General features: G+C 47.0%; 1 pseudogene; it reads left to right on the top strand.

Moving 5' to 3' along the window:
- Positions 1 to 27,188, top strand: part of LOC119385926 (insulin-like growth factor 1 receptor) — a 178,297-nt pseudogene that overhangs the window by 119,740 nt on the left and 31,369 nt on the right.

The following is a 27,188-nucleotide window of genomic DNA, read 5'->3' as shown; positions in this document are numbered from 1 at the left end:
AGCCGCCGCCGCCGCCGCGTCCCCTGCTAGCAGGTCGTCGTCGTCTCGCCTGCTGCTATAATAGGGCCCGCCGCCATTGACTCACTGTTGCGTGCTTCATGCAGACGGAGGCTTCTTCTTCATCTTCTTGCTTTCTCACATAGCTACGCTATCCACTATAGCTGCGCGCTTACACGTACGCGCACACACACACACACACACACACACACACACACACACACACACACACACACACACACACACACACACACACACACACACACACACACACGCACGCACACACACACACACGCACGCACACACACACACACACACGCGCGCGCGCGCGCTGTTTCTCTCTCCCATTGTCTGCTTGATTTTAAATGCGTAAGCATTTCTGTGCCTACCCAACCAGGAAAACTGTCCGTCTGTCTGTCTGTCACGTAAGACGAAGCTCTAACGTTTCAAATTCTGGGACTTATGCATGCCAAAACAACGTTATGTGTATGCAGCACGCCATAGCAGGGGACTCCGGAATAAAGTAGACCACCTGGGCTTTTTTAACGTGCACTAAGTGCGCCGCGGCCGGGAATCTAACCCGCGTGGTCGAGGGCAACACCTAATCCGCTAAGCTACCATGCCGGGTTAACTCGTGTTGGGGACAATTTGCGGGAGAGCAAGCGTGCAGACGGGCAGTGCGCACCGGCCTGCGGGCAGTGAGACGCGGAAGTGAACGACGGAGCTCGAGGTCGCTCTCGTGATTTCCGGACGTGGGAGGGACGGAAGGAGAAGTGGAATGAAGCGACGTGTGTACATGACGAAAAGTGTGAGGGGGAACGGCTAATTTTGTTTTCGAGCGGCGATTTTACTCATTGTGCGTTGGCGTAACCTCGCACGACGAACGCGCTCTCGATTATAGGCCGAGAAGACGGTACGATTTTCTATGCGATTCGACGTCCGACACGGTGGAGGGGAAGCCGGAATGGTGACCTTTCATAGCATCGTACAGCCACCATTCCCTCTCCCCCACCGCCGCGTCGGCCGTCGGATCGCATGGAAAATCGGACCTTCTGTCCCCCGCTTATTTTCGCAATGCCCATAGACTGTCGCGCCGCCAAGCGGAATTCAGGAACGTCCTCTCGAGGAGGGTTAGTAGACGACAAAATGGCAGCACTCCGCAGTCACTCCCTTGTTTGGCTGTGCTAGCGTCAGTGTTAACGCGTTGGCAAGGAAGGAACACAACGAGTTGGTATGTTCCCTGCATCAGTGAACAAACCGGGCCCTCCGTGAGACGAGAAATCTGATTCGTTCTTGCGAGGCGCGAAGTTTTCGTGAAAATACGTGGCGACTCGCGCTTTCAATGCTAGCCCACAGCGTACGCATACTATCAGCTTCGCGAGGCTTTCTGTAGCCACGTAGGTTATAGTTAAATGTTATCGTCTGACATATTCAGTTGAAGCTCACCCTGTTTTACTTGTATATAGCATTGGTCAGTGTTTCTTGTAGTGCATGAATCCCATAACACTGTACGCGGGAGGTCGCGCCGGCTCGCGATGTGCTCTTGTAAAACTGAGCGATCTCAAGTTGTCGATACATTAAAATATGCCTCTATCCTTTGTCAGCAAAGCGCGGTTACTAATCGTGCAAGCGACGTTTCAATCATTCGAGGACGCGTCTGCTCCACGCCTTTCGTGGAGCGAACGCTTTCCACGCCGTCCTTCGCCAGTGTTTCATAGGTTTCATAGCCAGCGCTGCGCCGCTTGTTTTTGTACGTTTGTTGATAGGTGGCAGCGCACTGCAAGCGATTTGCGATTTGCTCGTTGACCGATCTGAGAGCGAAATGTTCTCCGCGCCCAGACGTCTCTGTAATTGTAAACGTGGTGACGCGGAGTGGTCGAAGTTGTTCGGCGGACGAAATTCTTCAGATTGCTTTCAGCAGTGATGTTGAAAGAAACCATCTTGACGACGAGGATTTTTCACTGGACGTAGAAGACTGTGAAGGCACCGAGAGTAGCGACGGTGAACGATCAGCTGCTAACTCACGAGGAGCGAGTTGCACTTTACGTCCCCTCGTGCGTTAATGTTCTTTCACGTTCGTAAGCCACTTTGATTGTATTTAATGTATAATATCCTTGAGCGAGATCAAAATAAAAGCATAGTTCCTCTTGTGCATTGCATGTATCAATTATTGTGGATATTATGGAGCGCCGCATGCCGCCAAGACGCTCGAGCTCGACCAGAGAAGCGAAATGGTTAGAGCGTTGGAACGTGCAGTCACAGCCACAATCCACGCCTCTCGGCTAACTTCGTCGACGTTGCGAAAAGGATACGTGTGCATTCTTTTCGACATTCGTGTTTCGATCGTGCTGATCGAGCCTGTAACATGCGAGTGAAGTGAATTGCACACGGCTAGTCTCAGCATGGCTGTGACACAAGCGCTTATGGGAAGTTAAATGCTTGTGTTCCGTTGAAGACGTAACTCCGCGTTCCCGACTGCACAAGTAATGACGACGGCGTATTATGTTTGCAAACCATCACCACGTTAAACGTGCGGTCCCGTGCAGCAGCGATGGCGCTACTCGCTGGCGGCCTACTACTGCGGCAAATCCGTAAGGCAGGCTCGGTACAACGTATCTATAAACGTTGGCTCGGTACGTACTACCTCGGAGTGCCGTTCTGCTCAGACGTCAATTTTAGTTCATGCAGTTTTATGTAGCACGCACAGGATTTCGCAAAGCATCGTTATGCACGGTAACAGAGCTGAACTATAACCTTTCACACCGCAGCAAATAATTAGGTGGCGAGTACTTAGCACTTTCCATGGTTTGGGAAAGTTGTTTAGTCTCATATCCAATTCAACACAACACATGACTTCATCCTGTGAAAGTGGCACGGGGCCGTACGTCCGCACGTACTATCTGTTCCTATGCTAACAAACGGGTTGACCCTCCTCCTGGCGCCATCTTGAAAAGCACGGCGCACCACCTATAGTTCGTGGGCATTGCGAATAGGCTCCTCGGTGAACGCTTGCGCGCTCGGAGTTGCGGTGTTTTTGTCATATGCAATGTCTCACGGTCGTCGTCGTGTTATCTGAGTCGCGATGAGCGCGTATAATCACAACGCGGCGTGATTCAGTGCCGCTCGTCTCCGTCGTTCACACTGTAGCAAAACCGCCGTTGGCCGCCGTGCGGAAAAGTTGCCGTGCCGCCGAACACCGAAAGGAGCGATTCAGTCGATCGTGCGCATCCGCGTTCTTGAGGCGTTCTCCTTCGCCTAATACCCGAGTGTTTTGCATTCACTGAACCCCTACAGAACCCGGCCTCCTCGGCTTTGAATTGAATCTGTTCGATGTCGTACTCGACAGCACCTTTGAAAACGCCATGTAGCACCAGTGAACCATAGCGACGGTTCCGCGCCATGTCCCATCGCTCATTACGCAGCTCGTGTCGGCGATCTCTCTCTCTCACACATGCACACACACACACACACACACACACACACACACACACACACACACACACACACACACACACACACACACACACACATGCGCGCCTGCGCTCGTCGCGCTCTTTTTCTCAGACCACAATGCTTTGCTGATATATCGTTCATTCACCGACCGATTGTTGCTGCTGCTGTAATAAACCATTATTATTTCGGGGTTCACTGGCTGAGTATGGCTGTTCTCACGGAATGAAATGAACGCGATGCGGATACTCGGGTCTGAACTAAGCTAGATGTACGCTCCCAGACAGCATGCGCCATCTTCGCGGCTTAGCAACCACGGTTCCTCTCTCTCATCGCCAGGTGCATCTTTCCGCACGGCTTCCTCCGCGCGCGCAGCGCGTGGTAATAATGACGGGGTACGAAAGGATGACGGAGTCGAACGCGGGGACTTCTCTTTGTAGTTCGCAGCTTCGTACGTGCGTGCGCGTATTACGTACTTTATCGAGCGTTATTGCGGATGTTAGGCACGCGCCGAGCTCGTTCATTTTTTCTCGTCGCGACGCGACGCCAAGCCGCGCGAGAGCCGCGTATGAGCACAGCTGGGCATGTTTCTATTTCGAGAGAGAAACCCTTCCCGATTATCGCGAGATACCGAAGCACTTCACCTCTGCCGATTTGGCGCCCTTCGATCTCGTTTGTATAGGTGTGAAGCTGAGCGCTCGCGTCCTTCGTGTAGCGCGATAGTTTCGCAAGCCCTGTTGCTGGCGCCGAACGGCTGGAAATGGTTACGGTAGAGTATCGAGGTTTTACTTGGAGCTGTAGTTGGGAATTACAGTTTTGCTACTGGGATACAGCGCTGCAGGTGTATAAGAGACACACTGATAGAACACGAACAAGGAAGCGCTCCTACCAGCTGCATGGCTTATTTCGTAAGAACAGAGCGGTATATAGGGTGTCTTTCCCTGTGTTGTGAAACGAACCACTCGCTAGACGCGCTCCGCTCCGTCTTTCGCGGTTTTCCATCTGTTTTGCGCATTATACCTCCGCAGCTGCTGTATTTATTCCAATGCGAGTACGCTTGATAGTTTCAACGACATTGAATTCTCCTGTCTATATATGCTCCGAATATCTAAGATTGTCAACTCGGAGTTTCAGAAAATTATGGAGAGCGTTGGGTTGCGGGTAATATTGACTATTTGCTACTTCCAATCCGCACGGCAGCTAATGTATGCTCCGTGAGCTGTAACATTTGTTCGAGGAGACTGAAAGGCGTTCCACGGATTCTATCGTCACTATACAGTGTTTGTGTAAAGAAACGCAGCAAGCACTTTTCGGTACCGCGGCGCTTTTGTGCAGGCCGCTGGTGGTTTTTTCTTTTTTTTCTTTTGGACAGGAAACTCGGCTGGGGGTTTCTGGAATAAGGGACCCTCCCACCTAGAGTGACCCTGAGCTTGCACGCTCAGACCACTGCCTCGGAAATAGGCGTTTATTTATTTCATTCATTCATTCCGCTGGATTCCGTTCAGTGTGGTTTCCTGGCGGCGTGCAATCCGGACCCTTAATGACGTCTAAAATAACGCTTATGTAGGGCTGGATTAGCGTAGCTTGCACCGAGAAGTGCATTGAGATCCACGTGACGAGCCGCGGCGCGAAAGGGTGCGCATATATAGAAGCCTGCATTTGTACGTGTTGTGCTTGTATAATTACTATGAGCTGGCGTCTTCCGCGTAACGTAAAGAAAACACGTGGCACCGGCTGTTTTCCATGCATTCAGGACAGCTGTACATCGCCCACGGAAAGCCATGCTGCGAATGGATCGGGTGCAGGCGTTTCCTGTGCCAATTTGGAATACGTAGCGTAGAACATACCAACTAGGTAACAAATATAGTTTTGCACCTTCTCTCCATCTCTCATCCTCTTTTAACCCTCTTCTCCATGCGTGGAGCAGCAACCTGGGCCCGTATTCTCATACGATCGCGAAAGGCGATAGTATCGCGTTTGGTGACGTCGAAGCTGATGCGTTCAATAACTGAAGAAACACTTGCCTGTGACATCATTGTTGCACTGGCCGTTGGTGTTTAGAACGTCTCACAAAGCAGGAGTGAAGCAGCGACGAGCGCAGAGCGACCCGAGTTCGGCGTTTTCGAGCGTATGCTGGCTTCTACGCAGTGGCCAGGCATTGGCTGTGGCTATACTTAAAATATAGGGTGTGTTGAAAGTGCTTTCAACGTTTTTCTTTTTTGTTCAGTTTAATGCACAGTATAGTATTTAAAGAATGCAATTTTGTGTGAAATGTATTTTCGTTGAGAGTTTAACACAGCGTACTCAGAGAGTTCAGCTGTAGTGTGCCGCCGCAGCGATATCATCTCAACCTCTGAACATTTTGCCGGCGCGTGATAAACCGCGCGAGCAACGCCCGGTTGATGTTCCTGGAACGTTAAAGCCACGAATAAACAGGCGTTGGAAAAGAACGAGCACTGAAAACACCCCAAGGTAATGCTGTCTGAAAGCTTCAGCGTAAAAAATGCTGCGCACATCCACCGAGGATTGAATACTAGAAGCTATACCGTCTATGACACTGAAATGCTAGACTTCACCACCAACCGACGGTGATAAGGTGTGTCCGTTTATTCTATAGTGAACTAGAATTTATTCGAGGCGTGTACCACCACGTCGATGGAAATACTAGATGGCGCCCTCACTTTTCCGGTTTTGCTCAATAGCCAATCAGCGCACACCATGCAAATGCGATACTTTTGCGATTGTCGCCTTTTGCGATCGCTTGAGAATACGGCCCCTGGACGCGTGTCCTTTGTTTTCCTTGGGTGCTTTTGCCTCTTTTGTCTGTCTTTCTGGCGTATCTTCTTTTTTGCGAGAAAAAATTGAAGGTCTTCCAAAGGACTAATGTTTTTCTTGATGAAAACGGCGTCACATGGTGTCGACATAAGTTCTGATTCCGATTACTCCTACCGTCACTCTGCGGCAGTATTGTGGTTTTATTTCTGCAACCCATGTGAGGGAGCAGCTTCATAGGGAAGGGGGGAGGGGTGAAAAAAGAGAGCGGAAAGGAGAGGCCACCCGGCGGCCCTGGGAATCGAATCCAGTACCTCCCGCATTGGAGGACGCTCACTCACTCACTCACTCTAACCACTTGACCACCGTTGCTGTGTGCGGCAGCAGGCGCCGTGGAGTCTTTCTCTCTCTTTGTTTGTTTCGTAGGCAGGTGGCAACTGCGTTGTTGACGCGTCTATATTGGCCTCGAGGCCCACCACTGGAAACGCCGGCGCAACCGTCGGCGTGACGTACTTGACAGGATCACGTGGTCTCCGCGGCCGCGTCGGCTGCTTGTGGCGCACTGCCGCGTGCTTTGAAAACGAGTTTCAAGTCCCACATGCGCTGCGGTCTGTTCAAATTCGGAAGTTTTCTCTCATTTTCTACTCAATTGAAACCATTGTAATAGAGTGACTGCCTCCGAAGGTGACGAACATGGGGCTCTACCGCTCGGTGCCGCAGCGCCGCGCTTACGCAAAGGAGCCCAGTGTCAGCCTGCACTGGTAACCGCGGGACAAGAAACAGCGTGAAGCATGGGTTGTAAAGCTAAGAACCGGCAATAGCCATCCGCTACGAGTCTTGTGTGCAACAAGCACTTCCGCGACGAAGACTTTTGTTACTGTGTCGGGCCTGCGATGTTCGGTGAGTAGCAGACAGCGCGCACTGAGACGATGGCTCGCGCGCGCTTCCCGCCGGCAGATGATGCTTATCTGCCACAGGATGGTAAAAGCGCTACATTTTACCACGTGCGATGCCATCTCAGGACCCTCCAATGCGACCTCTTGATCGTCGGCCCCGTGCTCAGCGTCCACAAAATCGGCTGCAGATGCGCAAGTCATTGTTTAGATACGTTGAATTAAAAAAACGCACAGGGTTCCTTATGCATTCGTTAAATATGACTAGAAGGCGAAAGCCATCTTCTTCTTGTGAGTCGATGTACTGATTCTCCCGCGTTAGTGTATTTTCTTTCTTTTCCTAGGCGTCGCATGCTACTACATGCTCGGTCTCGTAGACTGGTTCTCCTTCCACCAGCAATCTCGAAGCGGTGAAGCTTTGGTCTATGAATTTGTTGATCACAGAGAGCGGCAAGTTCACTGGAATGCAAACGGAACGATAATAAGGAGCATTAAAAAAAAGGCGTCGCATTTGCTCACGTTTTGTGTGAGCACCAAACGAAACGAATGCGCTGAATAAGGAAACAGAAGCAGCGGCATTTGCCCGCTGAGAAGACCGATCAATACGCAGTGCGAGACAACTTGTCAAATGACATTGAAACGTACCCGAATTTAGACCGAAAAAGAAAAAAAAAAACACTGAATCGTCGGGACGGGGATCACAAGGTTGTCATGCGCACCGAAGCCGCAGTTGTAAGGAAATTGTTTTTGAACTGCTCTGATAGCGTCCGCGCAACAGTAGTTGTTTGTTTACTCACAAATTCTCATGTTTTGCGGCCTAAAGTTCACAGCGCGCTGAAAAAACGCGCTCGTAGCAAAAGCGAAACCATCAGTACGAACATACACGCAGACGCTCATACATGTAGAGGCACCGGCAGTCGTCGCGAACCCGTGCGATCGCTGGTTTGAGGCTTCTTTCTGTTATGCTCTGTTTGGTTATACAGGCAGTCTACTCTAACGAGATATTTCACATAGTTTGCACTCAGCGAGTGACTACCTTGCACGCAAAAAGCCGGTTCAGGGGTCTCCAACGCGGTGACAGCGTGAAGCGGGTGCTCGGTTTTCTGCAAAGAGACAGCGACTGTAGACTATCTTGTGCTTTCAGTTCGTCGAAAATGATTATCTTGACAGTAAAGAACACCGTTCATTTCGAAAGTACTTACAGAAATGCCCTGGAGGGCTTCCGCGAGGCGTTTTTGTAGAGCGCCGACAGCAAAACCTATGGGGCGCGCGCCGGCGGCATCCTGCCTAGCACGCAATCGAGGCGCGTCCGATAGAGGGCGACTCCGTAACTCCTCGAGGCCAATAGCGTTGCCGATTTCGCTGCGGGATCTGACCGAGCGGACGCAACGGGAAAGCCACAGCGCACGCTCTGTGGCGACGTTGATTTCCTCCGCGCTGCTACCCAGCTGTCTCCGTTTCTTTCTATTTTTCTTTTATTCCTGTCCATGCCGCAAACGAGGACGTGACGCGCATGCTACGCGAAGCGTGCGCGAATTTGTCACGCGGCCCGTTCCAGGCGGGCAGAGGAATTCCTTGCAAGCTTAATGCAACACTGTAGCTATTCTGCGAAGCGCGTGATTCGGAGAATTGCGTCCACTCATATCGTATATGCTCGTCGTCCTCACCTTTCGCGAGAAGCTAGGGGTCGCGTATGCGCATCTTTTTATTTTGATTTGTCCTTTGCCTCCCATCACACATCCCGGACACGTATAGCAAGCATTCTGTGTATCGGAAAAGCGCGTAAACCGTTTCGTAAGCAGCGATCCGCTCGGTCACTGCCAAGAAGCGGTCGAGTAACCCGCCGATGCGCCGAAACTCTTGCATGAAAAAAAAAAAGAAATTTAGTGGTCACTTAGCGGCGTATGAGAATGAAATGCGTTAGAATGGGCCTTTTTAGGGTATTTAGTCTGCGCATGCGCGCCGGCTTCGGCGAGGCACGCGCCACGATCTTTGTTGCCGAAAACGCGATGACAGGTGCGGACCAAGCGACGTCTGATGTCACAAAAAGTTGCGAATGTTTCCCCCAAAAGAAATGCGCGAATGCAGGCCTCTGAGATTGCCTACCGGCGCGCGGAGGCCCACGGCCACCATTTTCGATTTCTGCGATCTCCACTGGAGGTGCTGTTCGGACCCTGTATTTAAACAGATGGTGCCTACGTGTGGCGCCGGCTACTCCTCTCACAGAATAGTTTAGTTGTTGTCGTCAAGTAGTGGACAATCGCACAAATATACGAATAGGCACTTGGACCCAGTACTTCAATACGAGCAAATGTCCACCCAAGAGAAGAGTCCGCAATACATAAATATTCACACAACCCAAATGTCCACACGTAGTAGAAGAGTTCACCAAGATGTTCACTCTGCAGTCACTGGACACTTGCAAATTGTTTCTTAACGGCCGCACTCTGAATACCGCTCATGTTCGAAGAAACAAATGCTACGTAGACACAAAAACACGACAAACATGCAAACAACCGCACCTGTTAATAATTAACAATGCTAGCAATGATTTTTATTCGTCTTAGTATCTTTACTATATTTTTTATTCCTCGCAAAATTGTACCATATGTAATGCGCGCGCAGCGATGTACCTTCCCCCTGCTGTGCCAGTCTTTGGGGAATATTTTTGTTGCACAACAATAATTGGTATCTGTCTTTATTCCGTTCCCTTTCTCAAAAACTCGTCGCTCGCCGCTTCGTTATGCCACGCTGTTAGCGTGCATGCCATTCCTGACCTGCAAGCGCACGGCGATAACGCCAGGAAAGGCACGCGAGATGTAGAAGACGGCTATTGTGACTCGTGGGACGTGGGGACGCCCCAAATACGCGCCCTGCAGGTCTCCCTCTTGTCAGTTGGGCCTTCCACAGGCCTCCTGTCGGTTATGATAACGGCGTTGTTTGTGTGTGTGTGTGTGTGTGTGTGTGTGTGTGTGTGTGTGTGTGTGTGTGTGTGTGTGTGTTTGTGTGTGTGTGTGTGTGTGTGTGTGTGTGTGTGTGTTTGTGTGTGTTGCATTCATGTACGTGGAAGCGGATGTTTGGCGTATTGAATGACTTTTGAGCCTTTTGTATAAATTGAGGAATAGATACGTCGCGTGTAGCAGTGTGTCGTGGAGATTATTAGCCGTCTTTGACGCCGTAAAACGTGTTATGTAATCGCAGGTTTTCTTTTTTCTGTTTTTTTTTAAAGACAATGTCTTTCGGGCGGGGCCTCTCCTGTATACTCACATTCTTTCTGTACGTGGCATCACGTAGAAGATAACGTCTGATCTAATTTCTACCCTACCTATATACTTGCGTACTGTACCAGCAGCTGCAGTGCTTAGTGCCGGCCAATGTGGGCTAGTTCTAAGTGATGGCTAATTAGTTTATTAAGCTAGTTAGTTAACCCAGTTTTCGTTAATTGTGGCTAAATAACGATCCATGGCTACGTGTTATCGAATGTTGCACTTTGTTGTACGGCAAAGGAGGCACAGAAAAAGAAGGAACATCTGACACTTTGTGTCCTTGTCTTTTCCGTGCTACGGGAAGTAGATGCCATACTGACAAGCCTGTATAGCCATCATGTTGTCTAACGTTGGCTAACTATTGGCTAATGCTCGCTGGTCTTGCCTTATATGTTGGCGAAATAAGGGCGAATGTTGGCTAGCGGTTGACTTATGTCGGCTATTAACAGCGACTAGGCGCGTACTTAGAGGGGGGGGGGGGGGGTCGAAATTGAACGGCATAACCCCCTCCCCCCGCCACCACTCCTTGCACACATTCCTAATGCGCCGCCAAATCAGTCTCGAGACTTGGGAAGAGAGAAAGGAAATTGCTTCGAGTAAAGCAGGTTACAAATGTATGACGTTCTGTGGCATTGCGTTTCAGTGTAAATATATGTCGAAAAAAAGAAGTAATTAGCAAACTCTTCGCTATAGGAGATTGCGCGAGCATATAGCGATGTACGTGACTTCGTTCATTGTGCGACGTTTTTAACTCGTCGCAAGCTGTTGGAAGCATGTAACTTGTGAATATGTTACGGAATTCACTAACTGAAGCTTCCCCTATAATGTAGGTGTTGACTGCTCGGTGTACTGCATCACGAACGAACATAGCTAGGCGCTCGGGGATTACCCGACAACGGAAACGTCGGGACACGTTCTTTTGAGAGCAGCGCGTATTTTCGTACTCTGTGACCTTGCGGCATCGGAGCAGTAAGGAAGCGCGGTCGGCCCGGGAAATTAACAAGCGTACTCCTTTTTTTTTTTTTTTTTTTTTTTTAGCGGTCGTAGCGTACTCGCGTTGTTCTTTTCGTTCGCAACGATTAAAGTTCACAAGCGCAGAGAAAGGCCATAGCGTGAGCGGGACGCGTTCGTCCGTCATATACGCATAGCTTATGCATGCGCCCACCGCTGTATGTATTCCTGGAATATCGATCCGCATTTTTTTATTTTTATTTTTTTTCTTGCGTGAGGTCTTTATTGTTGTTCGACCGTGTAGTGGGCCGGATGAGAAACGGCGCCTTCTCGCGGCGTGTTCTCTCGAGCAGGAGGCAATAATTCTCGGAGTTGTTGCGTTGACTCTTCGTGAGCGCATCTTCACTGGCCGCCGTAAGCGCGTGTCCTTGTTTTTCAGGGGCTTGTTCTCTATCGCCTCTATCGATTCGCACTCCTGTCGTATATTCTTTATCTCGTGGACACGACTTCCTTGTTTCGTTTTTGTCGCTACATTTCCAAGAAAAATTGTTGCGAGAGGAGAGGTAACATATTTTTTTTTCTGGGGGGGGGGGGGGGGGGGGGGGGGGGGGCTGCGTTCTTTCTAGTTCCTGTTCGAGCTATATACTGAGAAACGTGTTTAGAGAGCTCTAAAAAATACATATATAGAGCAAATGACGATGTGTAAGGCGTAAATTCAGAAAAATCACAAGGGGGGGCACATACCTTGTCATGGGGGCCATTTTATTCTTGTAAATGGAGGTTTTATTTTTAATTATGTAAAAATTAAAATCATGCTTTCAAATAACATTTAAAAAAAAACGGCCACGGGTTCCCACCTCATGTAGTTGCGCTGTGCTATTGAGTGTTTTCGAAAATCTATCGAATGGCAGTTCCAATTTCAGTGCAGCTTTACACAGCTGAAGCCTGTCGAACACAATTAGACGTGTACTATAAAATAAAACAGGAGTTAAAAAATTTCAAAGCGCTATACTTAACTCTCAAGCAATTGAAATATGATGTCTGAAAAGTAAGTCAGGAGACCCCCCTGACTCTTTCCCTCCCCTATGATTTACGCCAGTTCCTGTGACCATTGGACATCTATCTCTAATAACAATGTGTATTGAGCACACGCACGTCACGGTTCGTGGAGTACGCTATCAGCAGATGCACTTTAAAGCATTTACACCGTTTGGGGCGTCATTCTGCCACATAACAGCGATCGTCACGTCTGTACGTTCGCGCGTGCGTTTGTATGTGTGCGTGTATACATATACGCATGCAAACCTGAAAATTTTCAGGTAGAGTTTGAACCCCTCAATTGGCTACTGACACGTCATCGCCATAGAGATGACCATTGGCTATATGGCGATGAATAGCCATGGCTACGCCAGTGGTCATCGGCGTTTCCTCCTTGAAAACTCTGCGCTCACTGTTTGTTTTCCATTGAGAAATGCTGTGTCACGATAATAGCGCGCGCGTGCTGTTAGTGATGTGGAAGTCAGGAGAGCGAGGAGGCGTCGTCGACCCCTTTTATCTGGAGTTTCAAGGGCAGTGGCCTTCCAAAGATGTTATGCAAGGCTTCGAGTTTGGTGGATGCTATGCGGCCTTTCTGTGCACCTGGCTCGTTCCGACGCTCGAGGTCTGCCACTCAGATTAACTTGTCTTTGTTCTTTTTTTGGTCAAGTTTTATGCCGTAAGGGAAGCGAACATGCTATATTTGAGTCCGAATTGGAAAAGTAATGAATAATTTTCTTGAAACTACTCGCTTGAATTGATTCATTACGTTACTAAATTACCAGATCACAAAAATAACTCATTACAGCAAAAGGTAATTTTGTTACTGCCAAGTCTGGTTTGTGAGACTGTCTATAGTGCGTACTCGTTTGTCTGACTGACGCTTTCAAACTCATTCTCTGCAGATGGAGTTGAAAGACTCATTCATTTACATTGCTTCTGTTACCACTTCAGCCGGTGCTCACTCCGATAAAAATGAACCATGCATTGCTACACCTCTTCCGTCCCTCACGCCGATGATGTCGTTAAGGTGATTAGATCTCAGTCGGTGCTCATTTGTAGCGGAGTTGCGTGAGTACGCGCTATTGACCGCACTTATAGCGACCTGTAAGTGGTGTGCCGTTTGTTTTGTGAGCCAGCGGTCGGTTCACACTACGATCGGCAACGTGTGCGGCTCTGTTTCGCACATGCGGAAGTGTGAGAGATCGCGATCGACGCACATTCTCGCTCCTGGTGCGTTTACTGCGTGCGCGCTCCCAGCCGCGCGTCGGGCGCTAGTTGAGCCAATCTTCGCCTGCGCCCCTGCGAGAGCCAACGCGCACAGCTGCGCAGTTAGCGCTTCGCGTGGACGGTAGCAGTTAAGCGGAGATGCGCGATAACGGAGATCTATATAGGGGAACGCCGAGGTCGCCGCTGGTACCACCATTACCGTCGATCAGGGCCCAAGGGGCGGCAGGAGAGAGAGAGAGAGACGGAAACGACCTTAAACACAAGGCTTAGTCAGAGAGAGAGAGAGAAAGATAGTCGATGGCAAATTGGACCGCGGCTCACATTTGACATTTCACGCGAGTGCGTTGTGTATGCTAGGAGGCCGTATATACGACACGTACACTTCGACGTACTCGTGCATGCAAGGCCCAAACGATCAACCGGAAACTGTGTAACTACAGCCACTTGTGCGCGTTCTCCGCCTTTGGCGATCCGATAAGCGGGCGGAGCAACAACAACGAGGTCGTTCGTCCCAGTCGCGTAGCTCGTTTCCTATCGGGAAGTAAAAGTGCGCCGCGGCTCCTGGCAAATAAATGTCTTGTTATTCCCGCGATCGAACTCGCCAGTTTGTTTCGGCTGGCGCGCACGCGCCTGCTGCGCTTCCCCCTCCTCCCCACCCCTCTCTTAAGGCATGTTTAGGTCCGGCGAGGCTGTTTGATGGCCCGTTTGTTTACCTACGGACGTGCCTCGGGCATTTCTTGCCCGGCTCGGCCTTGCGACTCGACGCGATGCGCTTCGCGATTCTGCGCAGGCACACACGCGCGCTACTGTCTGTTTTTGGTTCATTTCTCGGGATGAACGGAGGAGGCGTGGCGAAAAACAGGGGGGAGGGGGTGGGGGTGAGAGAGCAGCAGCCTTGGCGACAGGTAAACAAACGCCGACGAGCGGACGCGAAAAGCGTTCACCCTCACCCCCCCCCCTCCCTCCTTCCACCCCCGCGTGCTGTTGCAGCTTATGCTGGGCAAGGAAATAAAGAAGCGCACTGGAGCGTGCTTGCTTGTCTGGCAGGGTCCTTGTGAAGTGGTCGCGAGGCTTTGTTGTGTATTGTGCGGTACATGCGAAAGTACTTGGGAAGCTTTTGCCAATGATATAACCGCCGGGAGGTGTTGTAATTTGCACTAAGTGTTTGTTGTTGCTGTTGTTTACGTTTTCATACTTCACAGGAAACAATGGGCACACGATGATAACATAGGGGACACTGTTGTAGGAGCGCACACACAAACACGCAATTACGCTTAATGGTAGATTGCTGAACTTGAATTGCAAATAAGTGACCTCTATTGAGAGCTGGCTCTTGAAGTGGCATCAGGAGATGATGTAAACACAACAGGGGCAGTGGACGGCACTATACCAAGCTGTGACGTCATTGGTAATTGTGATGTGCACTTGAAGACCGAACCTGCGGCTTCGGAAGGTTGCAGGTTCGGTCCCTGCCAGCGGCGAGCTGTCTTTTCGTCCACTTTACTTTCTTCACATCTATATCACAATTGTTACAATACACTTAAAACAGTACAATTAACGTCCCCTACAGCTTCCTTGGCCTCATTATCTGCTGGTTGTCAGTAGGGTTGTGTCAAACAAAGAAGCGAGCTTTCAAAAATTCGCTTCCTTCAACATCCATATACTGGTGTGATTTTGTGAATTCACTGGTGTGTTGTGATTGCCCTGGGAGCTACATCATTCTGTAAACTCCTCGGGTCAGCAATGCCTCCAGCATTCTAGCACCGCCAGAATACCATTACTGGCTAAAAATTATTGGTGTGTAAATTGTGCTCTGACTAGCACATATACATTATTCAATAAGTTATCAGCGGGCTTTAGCTTTCACTTGTTAGCTTCACTGTCGTGCTGACATACAGTTGATTCCGTGCTCACTTGTCACTGCTTCTAGCATAGGACTGTATGATGATGATGAATTAACTTTATTGATTGCCCTGCGAATTGGTGGGATGGGCCTGGATCCCGCCTAGGCTTCGGCCAAGGGTTGCTGGCCCTTGGCGGCTTCCTCGGCTCGCTGGACGGCCCAGAGTTGTTGCTCCAGGTCCGAGCTGAGCAACGCAGACTCCCAGCGCGCGCGGAGGCTGTCGCTGTTTAAGGCTGCATGGACACAATTTATTTCTTTACTTGTTACCCATTGCCACATGAACATTGAGTGTATATTCCTGAAAAAAGAAAAAGAAAACTCACAGGGTTCCTTCTGTATTTGCCTAAGACGACTCAAAAGTGAAAGCCATCTTCACTTTCTTCTTTGCTCTCTGCACATCAACTGGTGTTGCGCTGCCTCCATGATCGACCTGCCTTTGACCAAGCGACAATGTCATGTGATGACGTCATCATTTGATGTCACCATGACGTCATGATGACGTCGCAAATTTTGACGATCTGTAACATCATATGGTGATGTCATCGTGTGATTATGATCTTCAGCATCACTCGTGTTGTCGTCATCGACACGGGATGCCAACACCGAGGATCAATTTTGGTATTTGATGAGGCATCTAAGGCTTTCACGTTAAAAAAAAACATGGAGGATGCTTGAGCTTTGCCTTCAAGAATAGAATGCGATAGCGTAATCGAGCCCCATTCACATCACCTTCTTAATCGCTAGCCTGGCTTTGCTTTTCGGTCGACACCTCAGCCATGCCACAAGGAAAGGAACGTCTGTGCACTTAATATTGGCCATTTCAAGGTATCCTAGAATGCCTATTGCAAGCACTGCTGCGAAGTGCCGACTACACCATTATTCTTCCCTTTCCGAATTGACGAAGTACCCACTACGCGTCCGTAACGCAACACGCGCACCAGCACAGTTGCACGCTTTCGTGGTGCTGTTTCTGCTGATGATGGTGATTAATTATTCCTGAGTGTTTTGTAGTGAGTGGACCCTTAAACCACCAATTTGTTGCGCAATTCACATGCTTTGACGCCTGGTCGAATTCTACGCTTCTGTCCCGCAATATTACACGTGTAAAGGAGTCTTTTACACTACATGACATTTCTATGGGATTTTTTCCTGAACCAGTTTTAATCGCTGGCATGGTTCCATTGTAGAACACCTGCTTGACACACAGAAGTCCTGGGTTCAATTCCCACTCGAGCCGAACATTTTTATTATTTATTTATTAGCATATATGTCGAATTTTCACTTACGGACAATGCTGATTTTTCGCTCACAGCCAACGATCCCAACACCGGAATTTCTACGAAACAAGCTCTTTAATGCTGTCGCATTAAAGATCTTTCGCATGATTGATTAAAGATCTCGCATAAAATCTTTAATGCTATCGCATTAAATGTCTTAGGCGATGTTCCGCAGTACTTCCTGTGTAAATGGTGCACAATGTTTTGCTCTAGGAAAGGTGATTTCTACATTAGCCCCAGATCTCTGTAACAGAGCCTGGTGCTTTACTAGGAAGCCTTCTTTATTTGTTTTTGCCTCACAAAAAAAAAATGCACAGAGCGATCCGAGAACATTACTAGCTAAATCAGTGTTTTACGTCTTGACTACTTCGGTTGGTGCTCAAGGACGCAGAACCACATAGAATCAGAAAAGTCGCACGACACTACAAAGTCCTTTAACCAGAATTTTATGACAGTATTGAAAGCACTTGAGTTGCACTAAAAAGTGCCCATATATCATAACTTCCAGAATTGCTTTCATACCATTTTGCTATCCTATGGTGAAATTTGTGGGCTTTTTGCTGGAAACTTAAAAATATATCAATACAAAATAACGTCTCCATATTGGCATGTTTTCTCAGTGCACATTCTTTAACTTAGATGTAAAACTAACCACCTTATACTTTATGGTAGCCTGTAAAATGATACTTGTTGCAGACACAACTCCTACTTTTGTACTCATATGAGTGCAAAGGTCCGAATTTCTTCGGAGTATTCAGCCTCTTTGGAAAATCTGTTTATGTGGCGTGTTTTGTTTGTGTGAGAGGGATGGCTGCATACCAATATGTTATTGTTGCACAACTACACACACCCTTTTTAAATGTATTTTTCCCTCTTGGGTGCTTGGTATGTTGTAATGTCAATACAATGGATTACCTGTGTTTCACATATGCATAAACGGCATAACTAGCATTACACATGAATTGACTGTACAAGCAGTCCTCTTTAGTTCCATAGTGAAGAACCATCTCATTTAGAGAAAAAGCATGATGGGAAAAGATCATGTTAAATGTAAGATTCATACCTTGTTCTGTATTGAGTGCAGAGTCACATCGGGAAATCTATTTAGACATGCACATCTATTGTAGTGAATCTCAGTGTGTATTAGTCTAGAAAGCGAGCATCAGAACTCCAAATCAATGAATTTGTACTCCTTTGTTTTCAGTGTTAAAACTTGCATTTGAAAGTATATGTTTATCTAGCTTCTCTGTTTTGTCAAGTGACCAAAAATCATTTAATTCCTGTAATACTGAGTCTTGACTGAGTTTATCGCCCTAGACCACCCAAATCTGTGACATACCCTCTCTTGGCCTAGGGAGAATGGAAATAGGTGGTATTGGTATTACATAATTAATCATTTCTGTTGGCATGAAAAATAAGAAAGTGAAAAAAGTAAAGCTCACTGTGCTTTTAATTTAGCACAGCTCTTCAGTTATTTTTCTGCAACCACTTGTAGCCTCAATGCACATAATTAGTGGAATTAGTATAGTGCCCATTTACTGTCTGTTGAGTTCCGCTCGTGGAGAAGTATGCAGTGAATTTATTCTACTGTATCTAATGCCATTTCTAACACTCCTTTATCTTTTTGTGCAACAGGCATGGCAATGTTGATGAAGCGGAGCCCCAGCCAGCTAGCCTCCTCACATCCAGTCGGCCGCTACTCTAGGAACCCAGATCGCACGAGTAAGTTCTTCAGCACATCTGATTGCTTTTCTTTTCAGTTCTGCAACACTTCGGCGTGAATCCGTTGTCTCCAAACTTCTGCGTGTAATTGAAAACACAGTGCACAATGAGCACCATGTACATAAATAGGTATGAGAATGCCATGCGAGAAACAGTCTTATAAGCCAAGTTGATTTCTTCTGTAAGCGAAATATTTTTGCTGATATAGATGGGTTAAAGCATAAACATGTTGGCTGACTGTATTATAGTAGTATTACAGAGGCATGCATTTTGTGTTCCTAGCTGGAATAGTTCACATAAGTGGGTATTTTGTTTCCACCCTCTATCTGATATTTGTTTTAATATCAGCATGTTCAAATGAATCTATTTGCTACACTTGTTTTTGTTTTGCCGGGCATCTGTTTAGGGTGAGAAGTCAAATAGGCCATAAACAAAATGCATGATTATGATTTATAGTCACTTCTTCTCAAGCTAGTTGTTACATAAAATAATTTCTGTGGTGTAAGATCAGCGAGGATCTTACGCCACACACACACAGAGCAAGTAACACCTCGTACAGACTGCACTAACTGCAAATTGAATTTTACCTGAGCATACAAGCACAGTACACTTGCATTTTGTTGTTTTGACTCTGTTATGCTTTATCATCACCTGGTTTTTACTATACATACCTCATATGCATGAACAGAAATATGTGTATAGCTTAACATTGTCGTGTCCACATGTTTTCAAAGAAATGCGCGTCGCTGTGCTGTAATGCCACTACAATGTAGCAGCATGGCACTGCTACATTGTAGCCTCTTAATTCGTAGTGCTGGCGTATCGCATATTTCCCGAATACGTATGGGCTAGCATATGTGGACATGCAACACAATCCCGCGGACTGATGGGTGCGCGGTGTCTGACGGATCGGGTCAGCTTTCTGGACTGACTTGAGTGTTGGCGCTGCCTTCCTCACAGCAAGCCTTTGAGGTAATCTGCCTTGGTCAGGAGCCAAGTGTTGGCAACACAGAGAAAGGACTCAAGCTTGCCTGTGGTGTGGGCGACTGGCATCTCTTGAGGGAGTTAAATTTAGAGCACTGTGTCACAGAGCCAAAAGCTCTCGTCATGCTTGCTTAAATGCCCTTTGTCTAGTCCGGTGCGTGCTTCTTGTCTTGTTGTGACTTTATATTTCCTGCTTCTTGATGAAGGATTTTGATGACACGGCAAAGCACCTTGCTGTTTTGACTGGTGTGACGTACCCTTGGCTAGGCTTGGCTCTGAGTTCGTGGAGATGCGAGCATTGCAAATTGTGCAGAAGAAGACCAGATGGTCTTGTTCTTCTGTTGACCCCTCCTACACACTTTCTTCAACGACAAATCGTTCTTTGTAAAGACTTACTAGACAACACGTGTCTAACACGAGAAGGCTGGCATTTGTGCAATCACGTTGGTTTGAGGACCTGCTGCCAAGTTCCTTTTGTGAAACACTTACTCATTTCTGCTCACCTATGTAGTTTGTTTCTTTGAGTTCAGGGCAGTGACCCAGCATAGCAACAGGCCCCTGTGGTAAATTCTGGAAAATTACTTTGAAAAGGTTGTCTTTGAAAGTAAGAAACAGCAGCAGTCTACTCAGAACGTTTCTCATGATAGTGGTTTTCTATTTTGCCACACATCGAGAATGTGTATGGGTTTTTACATCAATACTTTTCATGCAGACTAAATTCATCTTTTAGGTATGACTTTCACTTTCAACATATGAGCATATTTTGTTTTGCTTCACGACCCAGAAGACATTTATTTTGTAACACAGGCCCACCTTAAAGGGACACTAAAGGCAAATAATAATTTATGTCAGAGTGAAAGGTCAATGTTTCAGGACATCTAAAACATCAATATTATCCGCAGCAGTGCTCTACTAATTGAGAAATCAAGGTAAATGTAGGACACTATATATGCCACCAGTGGGACATTTTGGAACGAGCCCGATGACGTCAAGAGTCCCGAGTACAATAATTCACTGGTATTCAAACTACTTATGATGAAAAAGAACATTCTGTGCATTCGAAGATGTAATAAAATGCTGCTTGTGTGTTGCTGCTTGATTCATGGAAAAAAGAACTTCTTGGCATTACCATGGAGAAAGGCACGGGTGGTCCAAAAGTTCCGTTTTCGCCGGGCTGCACTATGCTTGCTCATGCCCTTGCGCAGTCGCGTCTCAGTGGTAGTTTCATTATTGCGTACTGCTGCGTGTGTAATGCATGCTTGTGAAAGTCTCTGTGACAGAAAGTCCGACAAAATGCTGGGTCCATGTGATGTTCTAGGATGCCAGAATGGTGTACGCCACTTGAGCAACAGCAGCTGCAGCAAAGAAAGTGATGTGACTTTCCACTGGGTGCCGCAGAATGAACCTCTGTGCTCGAAGTGGCTGAGTCCCATACCTCTGCAACACGGTGCTTAAAAAAGAGAGAGAGAGAGAAGAAGAAGAAGAAGAAATCTGCTTGTGTGCTCGTTGCTGTTTTGTGCAGAATATTACCAGATCAACAGCAACTTGGACAAAACTTCTAATGTACCATTCAAAGCAGAAACCGCAGTGTCTACTGCCAGGCAGTAAAAGTGGGCAACGTTGGGCAAAGCAAATTATGCATCAGAAGGTCTCTTCAGGCGGGCGATTTGAAGTGCACTAACGCTGTGCGGACCACTAAAACGTGATATTTTTTCAAAATAAGCATTTCATTGGCAAAAAACAAGCACTACAAGGTTTGTGGAATGCTATTTCAGCAATCAACATCGACTTAAGTTTGCCTTTACTGTCCCTTTAAAGACGTAATTTTCCCGAGCCTGCTGAAGCCAACAAGACATTGATAGGTCAGCTTTTCCAAGACATACATACAGACCAACAAGGCTATAGATGAGAAATAGTGAGCTAATGCTACTTCCACAATTGCTTTCTTGGGAAGCCACGGCCCACTGACATGCTCTACCGAAGACATTTCTCATTTATGTTAGTTTATTGATTGTAAGCTTTCCTCAACCTGAACTTGTTCTTCTATGCTATTAAGGGGCTACTTCTCACAGCTAACCGATACTGTTTAACTGTGAGAGTGGCACATACAACCCAAACTGTGGTAAGCCATTAACTTGCTCGTACGACGTAGCGCACCACGACAAGGACAGAGAAGAGGGACGCACAGACAAAGCGCTAACTTGCAACTAATGGTTTTATTTGCGATCACACATGCCTTATATACAATAACAGTGAATCGATAAAACCGAGAGAAAAACATGTAAAGATACAGCACAAAGCCTGCACGTGTCATCACTAATCACAACAACCTGCACCCGCCAACGTTCAAAGCGAAGATTCCAGATACATTTTTTCTTTAGCTGACAGAGCCAAAGAAGGCACACTCACACATTTTTCTTTATTTTTGTCCATTTCGTAGGCTTCAATTATTTCTCGCATGGTTCTGCCGCGGGCCCTACCGAGAATACGGGTATTTGGAAACATTGGGGCGCAACCACACTTCTGACAGTGAATTCCTAAATGACCAGATACAACTTTTTCTACATTGTACTGGTGCTCCCTAAGTCTTTGGTTCACACACCTTCCAGTCTGGCCTATGTATACGCGTTCACATGTCAAAGGGATACAATACACAACTCCTCGACTGCAAATGACAAATTTTTCCTGGTGCTTGATCGCACAATCCCGCTTCCCTTTCAAAATGCAATGATGAAGTCGTGTCACCACAAGCTTGATGCAAGCTTGTGGGCCCAGGCTAAACGTTTAACGGATTCTGGTTATCCCACGCGCCTGTTGACCGCTGTTGCCGAAAATGTGAGCAGGAAGGGAAGGGCAAACGCCGGGGAGTCGGCAGCCGCTACTAAGGCATCCAAGGTTGCTGTAGTGCCCTACATGCATGCCATTTCACATAATTTGCGAAGGATAACGAGGAAGGCCGGTGCGGACGTGGTTTTTTCTGCTTCCGAACGATTACAAGGGATGTGCAGAAAGGTAAATGCTGAGAGTAACGGGAAGCGGGATTGTGCGATCAAGCACCGGGAAAAATTTGTCATTTGCAGTCGAGGAGTTGTGTATTGTATCCCTTTGACATGTGAACGCGTATACATAGGCCAGACTGGAAGGTGTGTGAACCAAAGACTTAGGGAGCACCAGTACAATGTAGAAAAAGTTGTATCCGGTCATTTAGGAATTCACTGTCAGAGGTGTGGTTGCGCCCCAATGTTTCCAAATACCCGTATTCTCGGTAGGGCCCGCGGCAGAACCACGCGAGAAATAATTGAAGCCTACGAAATCGACAAAAATAAAGAAAAATGTGTGAGTGTGCCTTCTTTGGCTCTGTCAGCTAAAGAAAAGATGTATCTGGAATCTTCGCTTTGAACGTTGGCGGCTGCAGATTGTTGTGATTAGTGATGACACGTGCAGGCTCTGTGCTGTATCTTTACATGCTTTTCTCTCGGTTTTATCGATTCACTGTTATTGTATATAAGGCATGTGTGATCGCAAATAAAACCATTAGTTGCAAGTTAGCGCTTTGTCTGTGCGTCCCTCTTCTCTGTCCTTGTCGTGGTGCGCTACGTCGTACGAATTATGAATCCTAACCAACTAGCCCGGCAACGTGCCTTAGCATTAACTTGCAAACATCATGCACACATTTTCAGTGAAAGTTTCCCTCGTTTGTAACACTTAAGTGCAACATATTTCGCAACCCACATTAGTCAGATGACCTGTCTATAACAAACAGAAATTTTACTTACCACCACTTTTGAAAGTTCAGGTCTGCAGGCTTGACAGTTTATTCAGACCCAGAAAAGTATATATTCACTGCAAGTGGGTGCAATCCAGGCGATGTCTAGAACATGCATCTGGCACTGATAAAGGACAAGTCAGACTATGCTTTATCAAGTGATGTCTGACATAGCCACTTTCACAGCACCTGAAGGCATGAACAGCCATCCAGTTAGATTAAAGGGAAGCTGAAGCACCTTTTTTTTAAAATTGACATTGGAGTGGGTAATCAGAGTTTGATCCCTGCTGAATTCGAAAAACGATGTGAGAGTTCTCAAAAGTGAACGCAGGTAGCATTTTTATGGCAAAAAAAAAAACAGTGACTGCAGCCACAGGGCTTCTTGAGATGCTGAGTGAACGCAGTGACGTCAGCTTTGGTGTGCCGTGTCATCTGTAACAGCAGCACTGTTAAAGCGTGGCCTCCGCGATTAGCTCCGACAAAGCGCACAGTCGGAGCTAGTCACAGAGGCCACGGTTGAAGATACGAGAGACTCTTGTTCCCATTGCATTCGGATGTTTGGCGTCATGGCAGATATTGTAATCCACCTGCAGAATTTTCAGCGTCTCTATGCTTACTTGAGCTTTGGGCACATAAACAGCGCTCTTGCAGTTAGTTTGGATCAGAGATCGGCAGAAACCTTCCATCGGAGTGCAGCACGGCTCCACCAAAGGTACCGAAGATGATGTAGCTCCGGTTAATTCGTTTCCACACCCACACTTTCGGTGCATTCGCGTAGGTGGAGCAAGACAAACTTTTCTTTCGCATGTTTTAAAGCTCCTGCTGCAACAATCGCAGAAAAAATTCATGACATCACCAACAATAATGTCGGTCCTTGTTAACCACAAAGTTTTACCAAATTCTAAAACCACTTCAGCTTCCCTTTAAAGGCTCGTTGTATTATATTGCTCTTTATGATGATGTGCAACTGAATCAGAGAGATTATATATAATATCTCTTATGTTTTGGCAGTTGTTGTGAACAATATAAAGAAATCACCGGTAACGCAGCCCTACTAGCTCAATATGTAGCATGCTTTTTATTAGTCACAGTACGTTAGCGTCTATTTTATTGTGTATGCATTAGTAACAGCTACCTAAATAACTAGCCAGAGTGTTGATGGGATCATGGAAGCCAAATGTTTGATAACCACTGGCCTAAAGCAGCAATCCATCATTCGTGTGTTTCAGTATGTGGCCACATAGAGGTGCGGAATAATGTGAGCCGTCTAGTGGACCAGCTGGGCAACTGCTCGGTGGTGGAAGGCTCGCTCATGGTCATGATGACACGTGCGGATGATATCTGGGCAAATTTGAGTTTCCCCTACCTGACGGAGATCACGGGCTTCCTGTTCTTCTACCGAGCCATCGGACTTCAGTCACTGGGACGGCTGTTTCCAAACCTGGCTGTCATCCGGGGGAATCAGCTATTTCAGGTATCGGTGGTGTTATTTCTTCAAAAAAAATATTGTATATTCGTTCACTTGTTCATTCGCTCACTTGCACTGCAGTCTGTGAGAGATTTTAGGAGAGTGAGAACGAGCTCGTGCAACCAGAGGGGGGAGTCTAAGTGTCTTTAAAAATGTTAACCGAACTGCTTTGCAGTGCCATGGTATGATCCTTGAAAGCCTATTTAGTGTTTAACGTAAGAAGGGTGCACAATTATGCACAATATTGGGACCCAACAAGTTTGCTAAAGGATCCCTACAGCTTTTGTGGATTATGGTGATACAAATGTGAGCGGATGCTGTCATTGCGACTTCGTAGTACACTGCTTTACACTCTGTCTGATAATAATTTCCCGTGTTTATTTAGTAATAGTTTTATTTTGACATTTCGGCCATTTCAGTGGCTGCAGAGAAGGTTGCTACAGCACACTAGCTATACAAGTAATGTCACTGGTTGAAGGGGAAAACACTTGAGTGATACAAAAGTTTGAAAAAGAAAAAGTAGTAAACCTTCATGTTTTTTTGCAACATCCTGTGCAGCGTTTCCTTTGAACTTTTACAGTAAGCAGAGTTCCTTAGATATGGATTCTGCTAAGACGAATTTGTTGACAAGCGGAGCAATAACAGTGACAAGCGGTAACTTTTGATGCTATCCTGTGGATTGAGTGCACCTTACTTAATATCACTTCACGTAAACTTCTGGTAGGGTAAATGGAGGCAGATGTGCCAATTTTAGTACATGCGCAAGGCTATTTGATTGTCACTGCACTGTCAGGCATTTGCATGGCAGTTATTTCTGAACACTGAGGGAAGGGATTGGTAGTGTAACAGTGCCCCACCCAGCCCTCACCCTTGCGCCACATCTACCATAGGATTTCCTACAAGACTTATTCCATTGTTCAGCTACCATGAGAATGATAATTCATATGCGGATTTGTCTAATACGTATTCATGCTTGTATCTTCAGGCGTTATTGTGATGCTTTTTATTATCTTTCATTGTTACAAACTTTCATCTATTTCTAAATGCATGAAGGTAACAAGACTATGCACATGAATAATGATTGTACATTGTTGTATTTGTAACACGACGTTTTGTTTTAAAATGACCAGTTTTCAAAGTCACAAAGTCATTTGTAGATTGAACGACAAAGTTAAAGCAAATCTTTATACTGCTTGGTGGCCTGAACCACCATACTTGCAGCTTCCATAGATACTAGCACTCTGTGCCATTAATGACGCCACTGTAAGGTTTACAAGTGCACAGTGTTATGTAATTGAAAAGCTAACCTACATTTCCTGTCCCTTTGGCTCCAGAACTATGCCCTGGTGGTGTTTGAAGTGGAGACGCTGCTAGAGTTGGGGCTGTCGCGGCTGACCGACATCCAGCGGGGGGCGGTGCGCATCGAGAAGAACCCCAACCTGTGCCACGCAGACACGGTGGACTGGAACCGCATCGCTCCGCATGCGGCCGACGTCCATCACATTGTGGACAACCGGGACCCCTCGGAGTGTGCTCCCTGCCCTGAGCACTGCCCTTTCAGGGATGGCCGGGCAGGGGCCGGCAGCCGCCTCTGCTGGAACCGCGAACGCTGTCAGAAGGGTGTGTTCTGTTATATTTGTGAATGCCGTTCAAGAAGAAAGTCAGGCTTGTTGGGCCAGCTGCTGTAGCCATAACATTACTTGAGTGCAGATTAACCGAAATAAGAAAAGTGAACAATGCAGAATTCTACACTCAACTTCGTTTGAGAGGAGGGAAAAAAAAGAAAAAAAGAAGTAATACAAGTCGAGCAAAGGAACAAGCACTAAAGCAGCATGCAGCATCTCAACCAAAACAGGCTAGGTCATTTCGTGCTCACACTAAACAGAGGGCTGGCAGTGTGGCTGCAGCACCAGGAATTCCTCTTCACTAGAGTAAGAAAAAAAAAATTTTAGCAACTCACAGCAAAATGTGCAGTGTATGTTAGCACTCGTGAATGATTGACATTACTGCACACGTTTTGGTTTCATTGGAAGTGTTGACAGGGTAAACTAACCTTTCTTCTGCATTCTCCTGTACCTGCCATTTGTGTTCTCGCCTGTACCTTACCTTCTCTTTCTGCCTGCTGTGTTTTCTTTTCCACGTTTACTTCTTTCAACTTATTACCCAACTTTCCTGCCTTGTGTCCTGTTGACTGCCTAGTATCATACATTTGTGGCATAGGTTTCTGAGTTTGTTCTCTTTACTACTAATTTTACCTTAAGGGTCAGTAATGTCTGGTGGCTTGAATTTTAATAACTCAATTCACCCGCTTTTCTTCTAGATAGCATTAGGGTGCAATGCCTCGCAGTAACTATAGATATTTGTTAATGAGAGGTGGGGGGCAGGGTATCCAGCCTACGCCCTCATTGTTGGCAACAGTAGCTGCTGAGCCACTGCCGTTGGTGTCATGACGCTCAAGATCTGTGTTACACGAA

The sequence above is a fragment of the Rhipicephalus sanguineus genome, chromosome 3 (genome assembly GCF_013339695.2).
Source record: "Rhipicephalus sanguineus isolate Rsan-2018 chromosome 3, BIME_Rsan_1.4, whole genome shotgun sequence".
Taxonomy (NCBI): domain Eukaryota; kingdom Metazoa; phylum Arthropoda; class Arachnida; order Ixodida; family Ixodidae; genus Rhipicephalus; species Rhipicephalus sanguineus.
Note: the sequence above shows the minus strand (reverse complement) of the source record. Positions and strands in the feature narration are given on the sequence as shown.